Source organism: Oryzias latipes, chromosome 19, assembly GCF_002234675.1.
Source record: "Oryzias latipes chromosome 19, ASM223467v1".
Lineage (NCBI taxonomy): Eukaryota > Metazoa > Chordata > Actinopteri > Beloniformes > Adrianichthyidae > Oryzias > Oryzias latipes.
Genome location: NC_019877.2, coordinates 15,702,286 through 15,720,827, shown reverse-complemented (window position 1 = coordinate 15,720,827; position 18,542 = coordinate 15,702,286). Strand labels below are relative to the sequence as shown.

The window sequence follows — 18,542 nt, the reverse complement described above, 5'->3', positions numbered from 1 at the left end:
CCACCCGAGCAGGGCCCCCCGCCAACCCCCCCCAGTACAGGCAAAGGGACCACCCCCCCAAGCCAAGCCAGACCACCACCCCACCCCCCCACCACGCACCCCCACACCCAAGCCCAGAGGACCACGCAGCGCCCCAGCCCGCCCCACCCAGGCACCGGACCCGACCCCCCGACCAACGGAGCCCCCCACCGCCCCCGCCAGGCACCGGAAGCCCCGACCCCCACCCCAAACCACGGCAGAAGGGCAAGGAGCAGCGACGACCAGGCCCTCCACCCCCTAAGTCATGGAGTCAACCACAGGAGACCAGAGAGACTGAATTCTTTCAAAGTTACTTGAGCTTTGGGCTGACATTTTTTCCAAGCTGATATGATCAAACAGCAGATTTCTGTGTTGACTTATGTTTATATTTTTCTTGTTTTTCCAATTTATTAAAATAGTTTTTTTGGCAATACAAAGAGTTATGAAAATGATAGATGCTAATCCTTCTTCTATATCGATGGCACTCATGTCACCAAGCACACAAAGTGACGGTGAGGCAGTGATTGAAACCTTAAGCCAGACTGATAAATCGGCACATACCTGCTGCCAGAGAGCCCTGACAGGAGTGCAGAACCACAGTGCGTGCATGTAGCTGTCGGGTAGATTATTATCACAGTGCTCGCAAATGTCTGAGTTACTGAGACCCATCTTGAACATCCTCTGTCCAGTGTAGTAAATTCTGTGAAGAGTTTTGAGATGGATTAGCTGCAGATTTGGACTTTTTGTCAGTTTAAAGGTGTTTAGACAAAGTTCTGACCAGAAGCTTTCATCTGTGCTGATGCTCAAATCTGCATCCCATTTTTTTGTTGGAAGGGCAATATTGTTATCTAAATTACATAAAAGTTTGTATATTTTGGAGAGAGTTCTATTCATTGAAAAATTAATCAGAGTGGTAACTACATCTGGTAGCTTTAAATCGTCGTCTTTAATTTTATACTTTTTAGTAATACTTGATTTAAGTTGCTGATATTCCAAGAAGTTATTTATTCCATGTTTGTCTTGAAGTTCCTGGGGGGTTATGAATCTTCTATCAATAATTACGTGCTCTAGTTGTTTTATGCCCCCTGCTTGCCAAGCTGGGAAGTGAATCATTTTTTTGTTAATAAGGATGTCCGGGTTGTTCCAGATGGGTGTCATTTTGCACGGTTGAATTGATGATTTTGATATTTTGAGAAATTCCCACCAGGCTGTTAAGGTGACATTTATATTAATGCTTTTGAAACAATCCTGTTTTTTAACTGTTTGGCTAATAAATGGTAGCTGTGACAGGTTGATCTTTCCACATAACACCTGTTCCAAGTCTAACCATGAGTTGGTTTCTGGATTATTTTTTAACCATTTTAAGATATATTGTAATCTATTTGCAAGAAAGTATTTGTGGAAATTAGGTAGTTCTAATCCTCCACAGCTTTTTGCAGATTTTAAAGTTTTTAGACTAATTCTTGCAGGTTTATTGTTCCATAGAAAGCTTGATATGGATGAGTCTAATGTTTTGAACCATTTTAATGGCGGTTGTGTGGGAATCATTGAGAAGAGATAATTAACCTTGGGTAAGATTTTCATTTTAACCGTGGCTACCTTGCCCATAAGGGACAGAGGCAGGTTGGTCCAGCGTGTTAGATCGTCCTGTATGCTTTTCAGTAATGGGGTGTGGTTTAGCTGCACCAGTTCTGATAGTTTGGGGGAAAAGTAGATACCCAGATATTTGATATTTCCTGTTTTAACTGGAATTGTGAGTCTTTGTTCCATATTCCTGTTGAGTGGTAATAAAACAGACTTATTCCAATTAATGGAATAGTCTGATATGGAGGAGAATTCATTTATGATCATTGCTGTTTCATTTACAGAATGTAAATTCCTTAAAAACAGTAATATGTCATCCGCATAAAGACTAATTTTATGATGGCTGTGTTTGGTTTTTATTCCTATAATGCTCTCATTCTGTCTTATTGCTGCAGCTAAAGGCTCAATGAATATAGCAAAAAGAGAAGGAGAGAGTGGGCAGCCCTGTCTGGTTCCTCTTCCAAGAAAAAATTGTTTTTTGTTTTTTTTTTTATGGTTTGGCTGTAATGACATCTCAGCAAAAATGCAATTTTAAGATTAATTCTTATTTGTCCTCCATCATCAGAAAAATACCACAAGGAATATGGTTTAAAAAACAAACCTTTTCCTTGCAGTAGGTCCTTTAAACATTGTTGTTGTCTTGGAAGCAAATTTAAATTTAGAAAGTTAAGGATTTATTTTCGTTTGGAGTTCATGGATGTTTTTTTTCTGCATCAACTTTGACTTTACAACTTGTTTCTCCTGCCCCCAAGTGGCAAAAAAGAAACAAAAAGGCAGATGAATGTTCAGAGTGGTTTTAGAAAACAACATCGATTTACTAGTAATTTAAGGCTCAGCCAAACAGAAAAAGCAACTGTACCGCTTTGACCTCGAAGGAGTTAAGGAATTTCGCCATGGCTGGGGAGAAACACAGAGGAGGAGGATGGAGAGTAACTGCTGCCAGAGAACATGAAGAGGAGGAGTAGGAGGAGTGAGCGAGAGTACCCTGTCTGCTTTGGTTCGTGGGGATCTAAGTGTGTGTGCTTGAGTAGCTCAGTGAATGTATGCGCTCAGACACCTAGAGCTCGTCGCCCTCCTTCATTGCTCACATTGTGGCGAGCTCTCTGTCTGGGCCCTCCTTTGCCTCTCCCTCAATTCCTTTCTATTCTTTCCCTCTACAGTTTGTTTTTTTCCTTTCTGCATTGTTTTTCCCTTCTTTATTTTCCTTTTTTTGTTTCTTTTGGTGTAGGATTTTCTTTACTATGCTGCAGGATTTTTATTGCCTAGGCAGACGCTTTCTTGACTGATGATGAAGGTGAGTCGGATGAACTCTGAGGGTTTGTCACTGATGTGTTCGCTAAATTACTTTTTTAAAATTCCAAATGAATTAGCTTTTTTTTTTTTTTACAATCTAAGTGAGTGGCTATAGGTTTGGAAAAAGCCTCGGAGTGCTTAACCGTCCCTAAGTGTGTTATAGGGGAGCGCTGTGTGGCATCTGTATTTCTGAACTGGTCTCAGCAGCATGTGCGAAAGCCCAAGTTGAGCTCATTTGTTTGCTCGGCTGTGACTGCTGCGCTTGGTGTCACCTTGACCCGAGCTTTCACAGCAATTTGTGCCTCGACGACATCGTGCCACACCTTTGAGCATGGACACTGTCAGAATGTGTCACTGTAGACAGATACTGATGTAAGCGGAGAGGCCAATGGTGTCTGGCAGATGGCTCGTGGAGGAGGAATTAACTTCCAAATCATTCGTTTTTGATATGCTTTAAGTATTATGTTATGTCACTTCTTTTTATGTAAAATACCTGCGTGGCTATCGGCTTACAAATTGTTTGGTTTTTGCATTGTTTTATGAAAATGTGAAGTGAGATGTTTTCAATTTTCTAAAGCTTAAGAGTCAATCAAATCAGGTGACAGAAACGTTCATATTTTCCGTTTCTCCTTTTTTACTTTTAAAGTATTTTACATATTATTGCAATTGTTATATGAGCAAAAAGTACTTGATATTTGTTTTCTATCGAGACATCTTTCTTGGTCAAGTTGGAAAAATGTTTATTTTGGGCATCAGAAAGTTTCATTTTCTGACGCTACTACTTAGTTTTGCAGATTCTTGTCTACCGGTATGTATTTTGTCCTATTGTCCTGTGGGTACTGTTGCAAAAATACGGCTAACTCTGAGGTTTGTACTTGTTGTCTTTGTGTTGCTCTAAAAGTTATTGCTAAAAATGGTTTGGTTTTAGCAAATGTTGTGTCATATGTGCTCTTTGATTATCTGCCGTTCTTCTTTGTTTTCTTTTTGTTAAATCGTTTTAATCATGTCTGGGAGCTTTTGGCTGTAGCTCACACATTACGCTGTAGTGAAATGGACTCGTACGGGCGCTGCAGGTTTTTTGGTTTTTCAAACGCATGGAGGGTCATAGAGAAGAGTTGCTGCATCTTAAGAGGAGCGCAGGTGCGTCTTGCAGCTCCCTCAAAACTCATACAGCCACCTCAAGAGAGGTCATGAAAATGGAATGTATGATTGTCATGCGTATTGTATCATTTATCGTGAAGTATTATGTACCAGGTATGCTGTCGTATGGTCCCCTTAGTCTAGTAACCAGTAATGTGTGCACACCTACTTCACCCTGACTTACCCCTCACGTCATGTATAGGTGTTTGCTATGACCTTTGCCCCGCAACATGCCCATAGAAAGAGTGTGTTGCAGAGGGTGGTGTGAATGTAACTTAATGGTCAATGTGCTGGCTAAAGTGCTTTGAAAATGTAGTACAAAACGAAATAGATTATTAACTGTAAAACAAAAAAATGATTTTAACTCTTCTTTGGTCTTTTGCCTCCCCGGCAAAGAGAGTTAATTAACAAAAGCAGCCATTTGGTATTTATCTGTGCTTAAGTCCACCAAGTTGCCCTCAAGCATATATTGTGGACTAATTATTTTGCTTATTAAGATAAAACATCTTCTGTTTTTCCAAAATGGAATAACACAAGGCCTGTTAATTTCTCCTTTATCACCTCTGTCACTCCAGTTCCTGTTCTCTCCTCCTCTCTCTGTCATCACTTTGCAACTCTCTCTGTCTTTCTCACACACTCTTTCCCACCCACTCGGATATTTCTGGTGAACAAAAGGAGACGAAAGATCTGGAGATAAAACGCCAGAGCAGGGAAGACTTAATGTGCGTAGGGTAATGAGTCTTTGCCACTTCATCCCTCTTTTCCTCCCACTTTCACATCTTTTTTCCCTCCCCCAAGGTCTATCCATCTCTTAACAAAAATAGATGCTTCCATCCTAAGAGGAGTACCTTTTACTATCACTGGTTCTGTCCCTCCCCTTTTATCCCTCTGTTGCTCCTTTGTTTTTGATTGCTTTACCTACATTGATGTCCTTTTGTCAAGTATTACAACTTTACAGAATGAATATCTATTTATGCTTATTATTTCATTTTTTTTACTGACCAATCTTATTTATTATTTTCTCCTATTTACCACTTTGTGACTTCAATGACAAATCGTCGAAATACTCAGAAAATGTAACGTTACGTTCACGTCAGACACAGAAACGCGTGTGAGAGTGACCACTTTCAATGAAAAGTCTACGTAACTGCACGTATGCACGTTTCGGGCTTCCACACACAAAATTCTTGCATTCTTCCATCGTTGCCCAAATTGTCAAGTCAGTTTTTTTGGCAGATAGGTGAAACTAGGGCTGCACGATATGAAGAAAACTTGCGATATGCGATATCAGTGATTAATATTGCGATAACAATATAATTTGCGGTATATAAACAATTAGCAAAACAACCAAAAATATTATTCCCATTCCATTACAACAGCTTAAAAATTATACTACAAATGACCCTTGTTGACATAGGAGGCGAACATACAACATAATAGGGCGCCATCTGATTAGTTAACAACATGAAGGGGTCCATCTGATTGTTCAAATGCAGAAACGGATTCTTTCAATCCATTAAACACTTCAAGTTGCCATAAGATTGTTTGGCCACATCTAAGGTAACCATTTATTGCAAATTTGCTGTCTTTTGCGATATGCATATTGCACAGCTTGATATTGCGATAACAATAAATTTGCGGTATATTGTGCAGGCCTAGGTGAAACAATCGATCACTTCTGGATAGAAGCATGATCCATCCATCCATCTTCCTCCGCTTATCCGGGACCGGGTCGCGGGGGCAGCAGACTGAGCAGAGATGCCCAGACTTCCCTCACCCCAGCCACTTCCTCCAGCTCCTCTGGGGGGACCCCGAGACGTTCCCAGGCCAGCCGAGAGACGTAGTCTCTCCAGCGTGTCCTGGGTCTTCCCCGGGGCCTCCGCCCAGTGGGACATGCCCGGAACACCTCTCCAGGGAGGCGTCCAGGAGGCATCCGAACTAGATGCCCGAGCCACCTCAACTGGCTCCTTTCGATGTGGAGGAGAAGCGGTTCTACTCCGAGCTCTCCGCGGGTGACCGAGCTTCTCACCCTATCTCTAAGGGAGCGCCCAGCCACCCTGCGGAGGAAGCTCATTTCAGCCGCTTGTATTCGGGACCTCGTTCTTTCGGTCATGACCCATAGCTCATGACCATAGGTGAGTACTGGAACGTAGATCGACCGGTAAATTGAGAGCTTTGCTTTTCGGCTCAGCTCTCTCTTCACCACGACGGACTGATAGAGCGACCGCATAACTACGGACGCTGCTCCGATCCGCCTGTCAATCTCACGCTCCGATTTTCCCTCACTCGTGAACAAGACCCCAAGATATTTAAACTCCTCCACCTGGGGCAAGGACACTCCACCGACCGAGAGATGGCAAACTACCTTTCTCCGGTCAAGGACCAAGGCCTCAGATTTAGCGGTGCTGACCCTCATCCCAGCCGCTTCACACTCGGCCGCAAACCGCCCCAATGCACGCTGGAGGTCCCGGTTCGATGAAGCCAACAGGACAACATCATCTGCAAAAAGCAGAGAGGAAATCCTGTGGTCCCCAAACCAGATCCCTTCCGGCCCCTGGCTGCGCCTAGAAATTCTGTCCATAAAAACTATGAACAGAACCGGTGATAGAGGGCAGCCCTGCCGGAGTCCAACGTGGACCGGGAACAGGTCTGACTTACTGCCGGCTATGCGGACCAAGCTCCTACTCCGGTCATACAGAGACCGGACAGCCCTCAGTAAGGCTCCCCGGACCCCATACTCCAAGAGCACCCCCCCACAGGATGCCACGGGGGACGCGGTCGAACGCCTTCTCCAAATCCACAAAACACATATGGACTGGATGGGCGAACTCCCACAAACCCTCCAGCACCCTAGATAGGGTGTAGAGCTGGTCCACTGTTCCACGACCAGGACGGAAACCGCACTGTTGTTCCTGAATCCGAGGTTCGACTATCGGACGGACTCTCCTCTCCAGTACCCTGGCATAGACTTTCCCAGGGAGGCTGAGGAGTGTAATTCCCCTATGGTTGGAACACACCCTCCGGTCCCCCTTCTTAAAGAGGGGAACCACCACCCCTGTCTGCCAGTCCAGTGGTACGGTTCCCGACCGCCACGCGATGCTGCAGAGACGTGTCAGCCAAGACACTCCCACAGCATCCAGAGACTTGAGGTGCTCAGGGCGGACTTCATCCACCCCCGGGGCCTTGCCACCGAGGAGCTCGTTGACTACCTCAGTGACTTCAGCCCGGGTAATGGACAGCCCCACCCCAAAATCCTCACTCTCCACTTCTTCAAAAGAAGGCGTGTCAGTGGGATTGAGGAGATCCTCGAAGTACTCCTTCCACCGCCCGACAATGTCCCCAGTCGAAGTCAACAGCTCCCCACCTGCACTGAAAACGGTGCCTGTGGAGAACTGCTTTCCCCTCCTGAGTTGTCGGATGGTTTGCCAGAATTTCTTCGAGGCCAACCGATAGTCCTTCTCCATGGCCTCACCGAACTCCTCCCAGGACCGAGTTTTCGCCTCCGCAACAGTCCGGGCCGCAGCTCGCTTAGACTGCCAGTACCTGTCAGCTGCCTCTGGAGTCCCGCAGGCCAGCCAGGCCTGGTAGGACTCCTTCTTCAGCTTGACGGCATCCCTTACTTCCGGTGTCCACCACCGGGTTCTGGGGTTACCGCCGCGACAGGCACCAGAGACCTTGCGACCACAGCTCCGAGCAGCAGCAGAGACAATGGAGGTGGAAAACATGGTCCACTCGGACTCAATGTCCCCAACCTCCCCCGGTACCTGTTTGAAGTTCTCCCGGATGTGGGAGTTAAAGACTTCCCTGACGGAGGGCTCAGCCAGACGTTCCCAGCAGACCCTCACAGTACGTTTGGGTCTTCCAAGTCTTTCCGGCCTCCTTCCCCGCCAGCGAATCCAACTCACCACCAGGTAGTGATCGGTGGACAGCTCCGCCCCTCTCTTCACCCGAGTGTCCAAGACACAGGGCCGAAGGTCACCTGAAACAACTACAAAGTCGATCATTGACCTCCTGCCTAGGGCGTCCTGATGCCAGGTGTACTGATGGACACCCTTGTGCTCGAACATGGTGTTCGTTATGGACAAACTATGACGAGCACAGAAGTCCAATAACAAAACACCACTCGGGTTCAGATCAGGGGGGGCGTTCCTACCAATCACACCCCTCCAGGTGCCACTGTCATTGCCCACGTGGGCATTGAAGTCCCCCAGGAAGACAATGGAGTCCCCCGTTGGGGCACTTTCCAGTACCCCTTCGAGAGACACCAAGAAGGCCTGGTACTCCGAACTGCTGTTCGGCCCGTAAGCCGAAACCACAGTTAGAGACCTGTCCCCCACCCGGAGGCGGAGGGACATGACCCTCTCGTCCACCGGGGTGAACTCCAACACTTGGCGGCTGAGTTGGGGGCTCACGAGTAAGCCTACGCCAGCCCGCCGCCTCTCACCTTGGGCAACTCCAGAGTGGTAGAGAGTCCAACCCCTCTCTAAGGACTGAGTTTCAGAGCCCAGGCTATGTGTGGAGGTGAGCCCGACTATATCTAGACGGTATCTCTCAACCTCTCGCACCAGCTCAGGCTCCTTCCCTCCCAGAGAGGTGACATTCCATGTCCCAAAAGCCAGGTTCCATGATCGGGGTTTGGGCCGCCGAGGCACCCGCCCTCGACTGCCACCCAAACCACATTGCACCGGCCCCTTTTGAGGTCTCCTACGGGTGGTGGGCCCATGGGAGAGTGGTCCCACGTCGCTCCTTCGGACTGTGCCCGACCGGGACCCGTGGGAAGAGCCCCGGCCACCAGGCGCTCGCCTCCGAGCCCCGACCCTGGGCCTGGCTCCAGAGTGGGGCCCCGGTGACGCCAATCCGGGCGACGTAATCGGGTCCTCGTTGTTTCTTTTCATCAGGGGTTTCTGAACCGCTCTTTGTCTGGCTCGTCACCCAGGACCTGTCTGCCATGGGAGACCCTACCAGGGGCTTAAGCCCCAGACAGCTTAGCTCCTGGGATCACCCGAGCTCTCAAACTCCCCCACCACGTTAAGGTGGCGGTTCACGGGGAACCATGATATTTGACACAAATGTAGTCAACTAAGTCCTCTTTCATATAAAAGCAAGACCCACCTTGGATCTTGCTTGGTACTTCCATTATTCAAGATGGCTTCCATATATGGTTGCCAAAACATATTTTTGCTAAGAACTCAAAAATATGACCCTGTAGGGCATGATAATATTTTGTTAATTAATATAAACATGTACATTCTGCACATTTTAAGCCCAAGATCAAGTCTGTATGACAAATTGTTCTTGAGATCACATGTTTCATCTGAAACAGTGGGCAGGTACGACTGTACATTATTACAGTGTACCGTTCAAGAACAGCTGTTATAACTTCAAGTGTGGAGCTAAGTTTCGTTAACACTGGTGTCACTTCAGGAAAAACTTCCCAAGCATCAAATGCAGTCCTCTTGCCTCTGCCTGCAAATGAAGATGTGGTGTCTGAGCCACTGAAAGCATGGAAGAAAGGAAAGGCTTTGCACTTGTCAGAACCAAGGCAATACTTTCAGCCCAGCTCTGGTAATTTTCAAAAGTGCCACTCTTTCTCTTTTGGGCACGTGCTTTGTTGTATAAGCCAACTAAATGCAGGTTTAGTTGCAGGTTTGTACCAGCAAGTTTAGCAAAAATGTTAAATTGCACACCATTTAACATTTTCATGGACTTCCATGGTCTGTGTCTGGTGAATTGTACCACCCCCAGTTTCGCAGAAGAAGCAAGTGTCCCTGCCATTACTTAAGATGACTTTAGTATGAGTTTTCACAGGGCTGTCTGCACTTTCAGAGCTCTTTCAAGTTTTAAATTGCTGAACTTGTTCAAACAAGACGTGTGGCATAAGACTTTCTTAGACCTCAGAGACTCTGCAATCCCCTTGCCCATAATCCAAAAGTTTCAGGTTAATTTTTACTGAAACTTCACCAGCATCAGAAAATGTAATGTTTTCAGCAAAAGTGACATCGCCTGAGCCATGTGACGCTCTACTGCTTTTGGCAGGACAGATACTGAACAGTTTCTGACTGGCATATAATACATTTTGTCCAATCCGTCACATTCTTTTGACTCCCACTTCTAGATTTTAAACAGGCACAGTCTTCTTGTGGATCCATGTTGTCTCACTTCCTGGTAATCTGCAGTTGATGAATTGTTTTCACTAGCACCACTGCTAATATTTTACAATAACGACTTGGAATACCTGGAAAGAAAAAGAAAAAAGAAATCATACAGGAATACCCGGCGGAAAAAAAAAGAAAGTTAAGCAATGATTAGTGCCTTGGTCAAATAAGGCCGACCGGGTTACACATGTTTCATTGGAAGTGATTGCTCAAACTCCAGTTGCCAAGGCCGGTGTGTATGTAGCTTTATGCTAAAAGCACATTCAAAAACCCTGCTTCAGCGCCTTTTTGAATGTGCCACACATGCCCGGTGTGTATGAAGCTTAAGTGTTTGACCATGTTATAGTCACAAAAATGTTAGTTTGAGCCCACATACATGTCTGATTTTTGACTTTTCATTTGGATTTTTACATTTTTGACTTCTCACTATTAATTGCTTTGTGCACATAGACACCGGATTGCAATATGAAGGGAGCAAACACCGTCTTGAATCAGAATAAGGAAATGCTTTAGGAGTGCCACAGCAAGATAAACCCAACCCAGACTGGCGGTACGTCCAAAAATGTCCTAGACTGAGTGTCTGATGGTATTGATTGTGTTATCCTTGAAATTATGTCTGCATTGTATGTAAGTCTGTAGCTTTGAATAACTTTGAATTGGTTATTTACTGCCCCTTCTTTCCTCCTCTTCAGGATAATTGTGATCTCTGTGGGGTTTTTTGTTTGTTATACAGTAAATACATGATTTGAACATACTTCTTTCTGGGCTCTTCAGAGATGCAGTTTTGGGAACCACAGTTAGCTTTTGAATTTTTAAGGTTCCTCTGTAAATATTTTATCCTCCAGACCACATAAAAAGCAAAGGTTAGGTTTGTAGTAGAGTGGGACAACAAAGAGACTGATAAAAATAGGGTAAATCCTCAACTTCAGGATTAAAGCTTGTTTAAAAACAAAAGAAACTATAGTATAGTTTACCAAGTAACTACTGTTTGGCTTTTCAACCAAGCAAGTCAGTCCATCTTCACTCATGTATTAATGACAAACTTCATATCGGAAATCAAATACATGCAATGAGAAAACATTTCATTTTCTCACTTCCATATACAGTTATTTGTAATTTAATTTGCTAAACCATTTTTATCCTTTCCATTTAGCTTTTGCTTGACATATTTGGGGCTAAAAAGCACAAAGAAAGCAAGAAAAGAGAATCTCCTGAATGTAATATCTGTTTTTTTTTATTGGTTAGATGGGTGCACAGGTGTGATGTTGTTGACGTTTATCTGTGAGCTGTGCTGGTGCTGAATCCAAAACTGCCAGCATACTGGGATGAATCTAGAGCCCACAGAACCATAGATATTACATAACATAGGACTGCCATATAGCATTACATAATACAGGGTCATTTTAGCCCAAATGTGCGGTAGGCTGTTTAATCAGAGAGCTGCTTCCAACCAAGGAACTGTTTTTAAATTACAATATTTATTGTTCGATTGATAAAGAATAAATACATCCCTTTAAAATGCAGCTTAAACTATGAAATTACTAAAAACATTGCAATATAATTGATTTTAATTGTAAATAATTAGTTTTAATCACAAAATTATATTTAATAATACCTGTATTTTAATCACTATTTATTGCTGATCATTAAAAAGCTGCATTGGCTATGTGCTTGATTCAAAAAGCATCCAGGTGATCCATAACAGCAAATGTTTAATAATGACCACCAAAGATGCCACTTTCCTTTAATACTCGAACCTTAGTCAGGTGCACCTGTACTGGGGTTGACATGTATGGGTGCTGTGGGTTTTTGGGTTGTCGGACAGGAACGGCCACATCTTAAGGGGAGTGGAAGTGCGTCTTAAGGGTCGACCAGCCACCTCAAAGGATATCATAAAACTGGAACATATGATTGTTGTGCGCTTGGTAAGCATACGTGTGATGCTGTTGTACGATGTCCTTATCTCGCTATCTAGTTGTTTGTAAGGTGCACATACTGGTTCCTCACTGACCTTGCACAAATTGCACAGTCTGCAGAATTCGGGAGAGTTAAAAAAATGTTGCATGTCACCTACATCACCCATACTTGTTAATGTGGGTGACCATGCTTTTTAGTGTGTGCTAAGACTTAACGTGCCTGTACAACGACAATGTTCAGTAACATTTTTGCTCTACCAACTGACAGAGCGACCTACGACCTTGATATTTCATGCGGGCCACCTGCACACCCCTGCTGGTTTGCCCATTTTATGCCCGGAGACAATCCAATTGTAAGGGCAGTTGTGACTAAGGCTTAAGCAGCAGCAACACATCATAGTAACTTACTTTTGAAATCTCTAAGTTTTTTCAATGGAAATGCAAAATGAGGTTAGATGATGTGATTCATGGGAACCTATTATCTCATGTTGGACTTTAGAGAATTCTAATGACAAATAATTCCAGAAAATAATGGACTTAGTCACTGGCGAAAAAGGATAAGAAGAAAATAAATTCATTTTTTTAAGTCAAAATCTTTTAGTATTTAAAAAAAAGCCTACTTATATCGTAGTACAGCTATACCACTTACTAAGCAAGACCAACATTTAGACAACAAATGCTCAAAAAAGAGCAATACATGGTACAAAAATGACTGTACAAAGCCACCATGCTGGAAATGTTAAGATAAATACTAGGCGTTCTTGTAAAAAATCTACTCAATGAAACGTTCTTGGTTTAATACAGCTCATTTTAGACAAAAGTAGTTGTTTTATGCAGTAACTCTTCACATTTTGTGCAAAAAACTACATCCATTTAAAACCTTATCGGCATATGTTCTAACGCTTTCAAAAAATAGTCCACCAATTTGTATGTTGTAGCTGTCATGTTGGTGATAAAAGACATCTAGCTCCATATAGTAGCCTACTTTCTCGGTAAGTGTCTGCTGTGGCACTGCAGGCTCCTCAATCCCCCGGTCTACTTTATATTTAATGTGTATTTCATTATTCAGGCTGGCTTGTTTGCAGCAACAGAGCCATCTTCATAGCAGCTGAAGCAATGTGTGGGCATAATCTGTGTGTGTGTATGAGTGTGGTTTTTCTTGCCTCTTCAATCGTCATATTGACACTGAGAACAGAGTGAGTTATTGCATCGCTGTGGGCAAGAATGGGATAAGAATAGCAGAGAGCCATGAGAGAAGCTGCAGAAGCAAGACGGCCCGTGTGGTTCTCTCGTTTCACCTTTCTTCTTCATCTACGCTTAATCTGTTTCTATGGCCACACTTGATGGCTACCATTCTTTTTTTTGTATTCTCTACTGTGTTCCCTCTTTTTGGGTGTTTTTTTCCTCTTGTCATTATTTCCCCCTTGCAGACTGGAAGCTTTCTCCACTGAGAACAAAAACAAATTGACACTTCACTTATGTGCCCTTGGCCTTTTTTTACCCAACATGCAACAAGGTCTCCACTGTCGCCTTTACAGTCGTGTTTCTATGCTTACGGCTGTTCTTGGCATAATGTGTTCTGGGCTTTTTCCCTCTGCTGTACTTTTCATTGTTATGTTTGCATTCAGTTTCTGTTTTACACAGAAAGCCAAGCACTGACTCATCAGTTTAGATAAAGTAGAGTTTAGATTTCATCCGCTAAATGGTATGGTCTTCTTTTCTTTGAAACTTTTTTTTTTGTTTGTTTTGTTAAAGAGCTTTCCCTATTTATGTGGCATTTTCTGAAAACATGACTCATTTCAGGGTCATCCCTCTTCAAAATGAATATAGCCAACCAGCCACTAAACAAATTGATTAGTCATGCTGCCTGTAGACAGACCACAGAATGTTAAACTGATTCCTGTGACTTTAAGAGAGAATTTATATAAAGCATAATCTCCTAATCTACAGCCTTTAGCTGTGTCATCAACACTAAATAGATATTGGACTGTCAGTAAGAAGTTCTGTAAAGGCTTTAAACTTTAAGCTGTGACGGTGATTCATGTTTGTAGCGTATTTTCTGTGCACCATCGATAAATAGTCAATTTTCAAAATTATATAACAAATAAGACGCACCAAAGTATTAGGGGCCTTTAGGTGAGGCAAAATTGTCAGAGATAACACATTCATAGTAACTGTAGAACTTGTTTGTGGCACTACATTCTAGCTATATTACAAACGTTAGCTTATTTACAATGCCTGTAACTTCCAACCTTGTTAGGACCATGCAAAAAACTGCAACTACAATAACTCCCAACCTTGTGACATTAGTAGTAACACGTAAAAAAAAAAAACACAGTACAACATGCTAGCATTATTAGCATGTTCACAATAACGCCCAACTTTGTTTGCAGCAGAATTAATCCACATATAAGGCGCTCCGGATTTTAAGGTGCACAGTTGATTTTTGGAAAGAAAAAAAGTTGCTTTTAAATGTGCCTTATAGTGCAGGGAAAACAAGTTTACTTTGTTTGTTTCTGAGGTTCCTTGCTTTTATAAAATCCACACAGTGGTTTTTTCTGGTTAAAATCTAATCTAATTGATATGAAATGGTGGATACAAACAAGAAAATAATTAGCTCGCCAGGCAAAGTAGTCCATAAAACAAAAACCACTGATATCCACCCTACGTTGTTTTGTTCTTTTGCTTTGTTGTTTGTCTGGCAAAGACATTGAGGTTTATGGAAATATTTTTTTAATCTTCTATTATCTTCCACAGGTTGACTTAATGTTTCATTTGTCTCCTCATATTTTCTCCCCCCCCTTTACCTTCTATTTAATGCCCAAAGTCGCGACTGTAAATACTGAAGACAGATATTTTATTAGCAGAACAAATTGTGTTGGGGAGAGAAACCAACAAGCTGACAGCAACATCAAACTGGTTTTTAATTGAAATACTAATAGGGATCTGGCAATGGATGCCAAGCAGTGCATCTAAACTGAAGGCTGAAACAGAGAACAGAACATGGTATGTGACTCATCTGAGGAATTCAGCTGTACAGAGGAATATTTCTTATGTCAGATAAGGTAAATTGAACTAGTTCAAATTTAACATGACATTCAAAACAGTTCAAAAGAAGAGTAAACTCCTCACTCCTCTGCTTTCACAAATCTTCGGATGACTATGTTTCAGCTGTGTGTGTGGGAGGGGCAGATTTACCAGCTACAGCATCAACTGATTGTTAAGGACTGGGCTGCTCATTCCTGATGCTCAAGATCTACCAGCATACCTGTTTTCCAGCTTGCCCTGAACTGCTTTCTGCTGATTACCTGGACCAGGTGTGTTCATTCAATCAGAATGCGGGGCTAATCAGCAGCTAGCAGGACTTGGAGATCTGGAAAACGGTCCGGGTGGTAGATATCGAGGACTAGGAATGAGCAGCCCTGGTTAAGGAAAAGAAATGTGTGTTCCATATTGGAATTTTTTTTTGTAACTATTCTTTTAATAGCTATAATAACTTAATTAGTACATAAATATTTTTTGTTAAATTAATATTTACAGTTTGGTCAAAGTGATTAGTGCATTCTTTTTTGCCTGTAGATGAATGGGTTGAATATCAATATGTGAGTCAGATGGGTTACCTCTTCCAACTGGTATTTAATACATGGGTATGGTGGCTGTAATGTTCCAAATAAAAAAATAGCAAACTTTAGTTGGAGAATTACTGAGATTCAGTATATAGAACAGTGCTTTAACCCAGAGAAGTCAAATTAGCAATATACGCAGAAATGAGTGTCCACTAGATTATTTCATTTAAAAGAATGCACTGAAGTTTTTTTTATTTTTTTTTTATCATGAAGCTGGCAGGAACATGCAATGACTGAACACCAACTCTAAACCCTAAAGTTTAAACCGAAGCAAAGAATAACACTTCAAATATTACAAGATATAAAACCAAAACCTAAAATATTCAGATAACACAAGAAAACAACAATAGATCTGATAAATATATAACATACACCATGTTTCAGATATTGTGCAATCATGTTAGGAGTCTCTTGAAAATATGTAAAATAAATAAGTAAAATTAACAAAAGCAAAAAGTGCAGATTTCTTGAAATGCAATGGTTATTTTTAAGATCATTAAAGAATGAATTATACTTAATATTGTTTCATTTTTTTATTTGCCCAACATCTGGTTTAAACATTTATAGCACCTCTCAAAATACACAATGTTTATGTAGTTATTAAAATGTAAAAAGTCCTTCAGCTTCTACCCCAGAATTAATAATAATAAGACTTCTGCTATTACTCAACAAAAGAAAAGCCTTTTCCCCCTAAAAATGCTAAAATTTAGAAAGATTACTCATTATATTAATATTATAAAATTTTCCTATATTTCTCTTAAGGCAGCAGTGTGGTAGTTGGTTTCTTTTGCTGTCTGTCATTGAAGCAGGTAATGTTAAAGCTGGAAAAAAAATCTTTAGCAATAGAAAAGAGCACCAAGTGCAGCGGGAGCTTTTTCCTCCTCAACCTCACTGTGGGAATTCTTCAGGATTCCAAGTTTTTCTCATTAAACAGTGTTCCTCTATGCAGAGAGGGGCATCTGCAACCTTAGCAGGAGTCATACTTACACCTCCCTTCTCCGCAGACAGCCTGAGGTCAAAGGGACCTTTAGGTGATGCTGTTCTGAATACTACACTAAAACACTCCAACGGTATGCAGACTGAAGTGGGGATGTTTTAACAAGCTGTCAACTCATCAGTTGTTGGTATTTTGCCAATAAATTAAGTCAATAAATTGTTCATCTTACAGTTTTACATTCAGAGAAACAATGAAAATGTCCAAATAACTGCAAAAATGTGTAACATATTTATTGTTGCAGTTTAAATTCTAAATCAAATATTAGAAAAGAATGAAAAACCATCATGGCGGTGCTGAGCTGAGCCTTTTTTGCACAGTTTTGAAGGGGAACTTCAGCTGGCGTTGGCATTTGAAGGTGCCTCACGCTTGCCGAGAAGTGAATCTTCTGTTTTCACACGCAGGCTGCAAGACCAACATGTCACTCCAAACCTTGGAGTTCTTGCAACATGTTCCTGACACATTGCTGGAGCTTAGATCCTGTTCTTTGTGCGTCAACGTTTGTGTGATTGTTCAGACATTTGAAATGATTGTGGTAAACATAAAAAAAAAAACCTGGTAGATTTATCAGCAATGGTTGCTGATTACGCAAAAAAGACTAAAGACTATAAACCAACATATTCTGTATATTATTAACATCGTGCACACTGGCGTTAATGAAATGGTCTATTTTCAAATGTATGTCACATATACGGTGCACCAAACTATAAGGTGCATAAAGCAAGACAAATAAATTAGAGTGAAATTTGTCAGTGTGGACCTCTCTAAATTGCTTCAACATCAGTAAACAATTAATCCCAATATAAGGTGCTTTAGATTATAAGGTGCAATGTTGCCAATAACTGTTATTTTAGTTGCAATTTCATTTTTTTAATGTTTTCCGTGCAGTGATTAACAGCCTTTAATTCAGATGACATAATCTGCAGTTTGAAGACACAGAGTCCAAAGGAATTCTGAGCATGAGCTTTTTTAAATTACAAAATACTAGTATCTTGTTTTTGCAGATGATAATTCAGAGGTTGTGTGTTTTGATGTGACAAATGATCAACTGTTAACCTCTTCCTGGTTAAATGAAAAACAAAAACAAAAGAGGTTTTTATACATATAGCTACAATGAAAAGTCTGAGTATTTGTGTTCTTGGTCCTTTCGGCCAAATAATGTTTTAAAATAGTGTGGTAGTTGTGTTTTATGTCTTTATGAAACATATTTGTTATTTTGTTTATTTTTTTGGAATTGCAATATTCCTTTAGCTTTCATGGACCAGGATTTCTGTTGAAAACAGTGACTATATAAGAACTGGACTGAGTTCAGTGTCACATCACCCATGGACAATTGCTTACTTACAATTGCCATTTCTTATTATTGCGGACGTCACCACGTCGGAGCCAGACGTCGTCACTTAGCAGTGATTGGTCCGAGTTGGCTTGAGTCATCGTTTCTATGGCAACCACGCTCTCCAAACTGGAGTGAGCTGGTTAGAAGTCCACATCCTTAGGGCTCTGGAGAATCCGTCTATCAAACACTTTGAATGTTTGATGTGAGATGCTAGACTTTTATTGAGTCATCTGATTGGCCAGTTGATCATTTAAATATTTGCAATAAAATATATATTCAAAAAATTAGCAAGAATATTTTAAAAATGGGTATCAGAGCTCGAAGGGTCCATAGGAGTCTATACGATTTTGGTTCTTGGAGCAGGCAGGCACTTCCTATCTGGAATGCCAGGGGGGAGGAGCCACTTAGTTTAGTTCCTATATGCAGGCAGTGATTGAAACTGTTGTAGAAGTAGACATCATTGTTTCTGCATCTCTGTGT

At 42.0% G+C, this 18,542-nt stretch overlaps 1 protein-coding gene across 7 annotated transcripts in view; it reads left to right on the top strand.

The window, feature by feature from the left end:
* Positions 1 to 18,542, top strand: part of tanc2 (tetratricopeptide repeat, ankyrin repeat and coiled-coil containing 2) — a 184,342-nt gene that overhangs the window by 72,395 nt on the left and 93,405 nt on the right. Inside the window, exon 1 of one of the 7 annotated variants that reach the window (XM_023949345.1) lies at positions 2,631 to 2,896. The exons of the other annotated variants lie outside the window; for them this stretch is intronic. The gene's annotated coding sequence lies outside the window, so the exon portion shown is untranslated. Of the gene's footprint in view, positions 1 to 2,630; positions 2,897 to 18,542 lie in introns of those variants that run through there. 7 annotated transcript variants of the gene reach the window in all.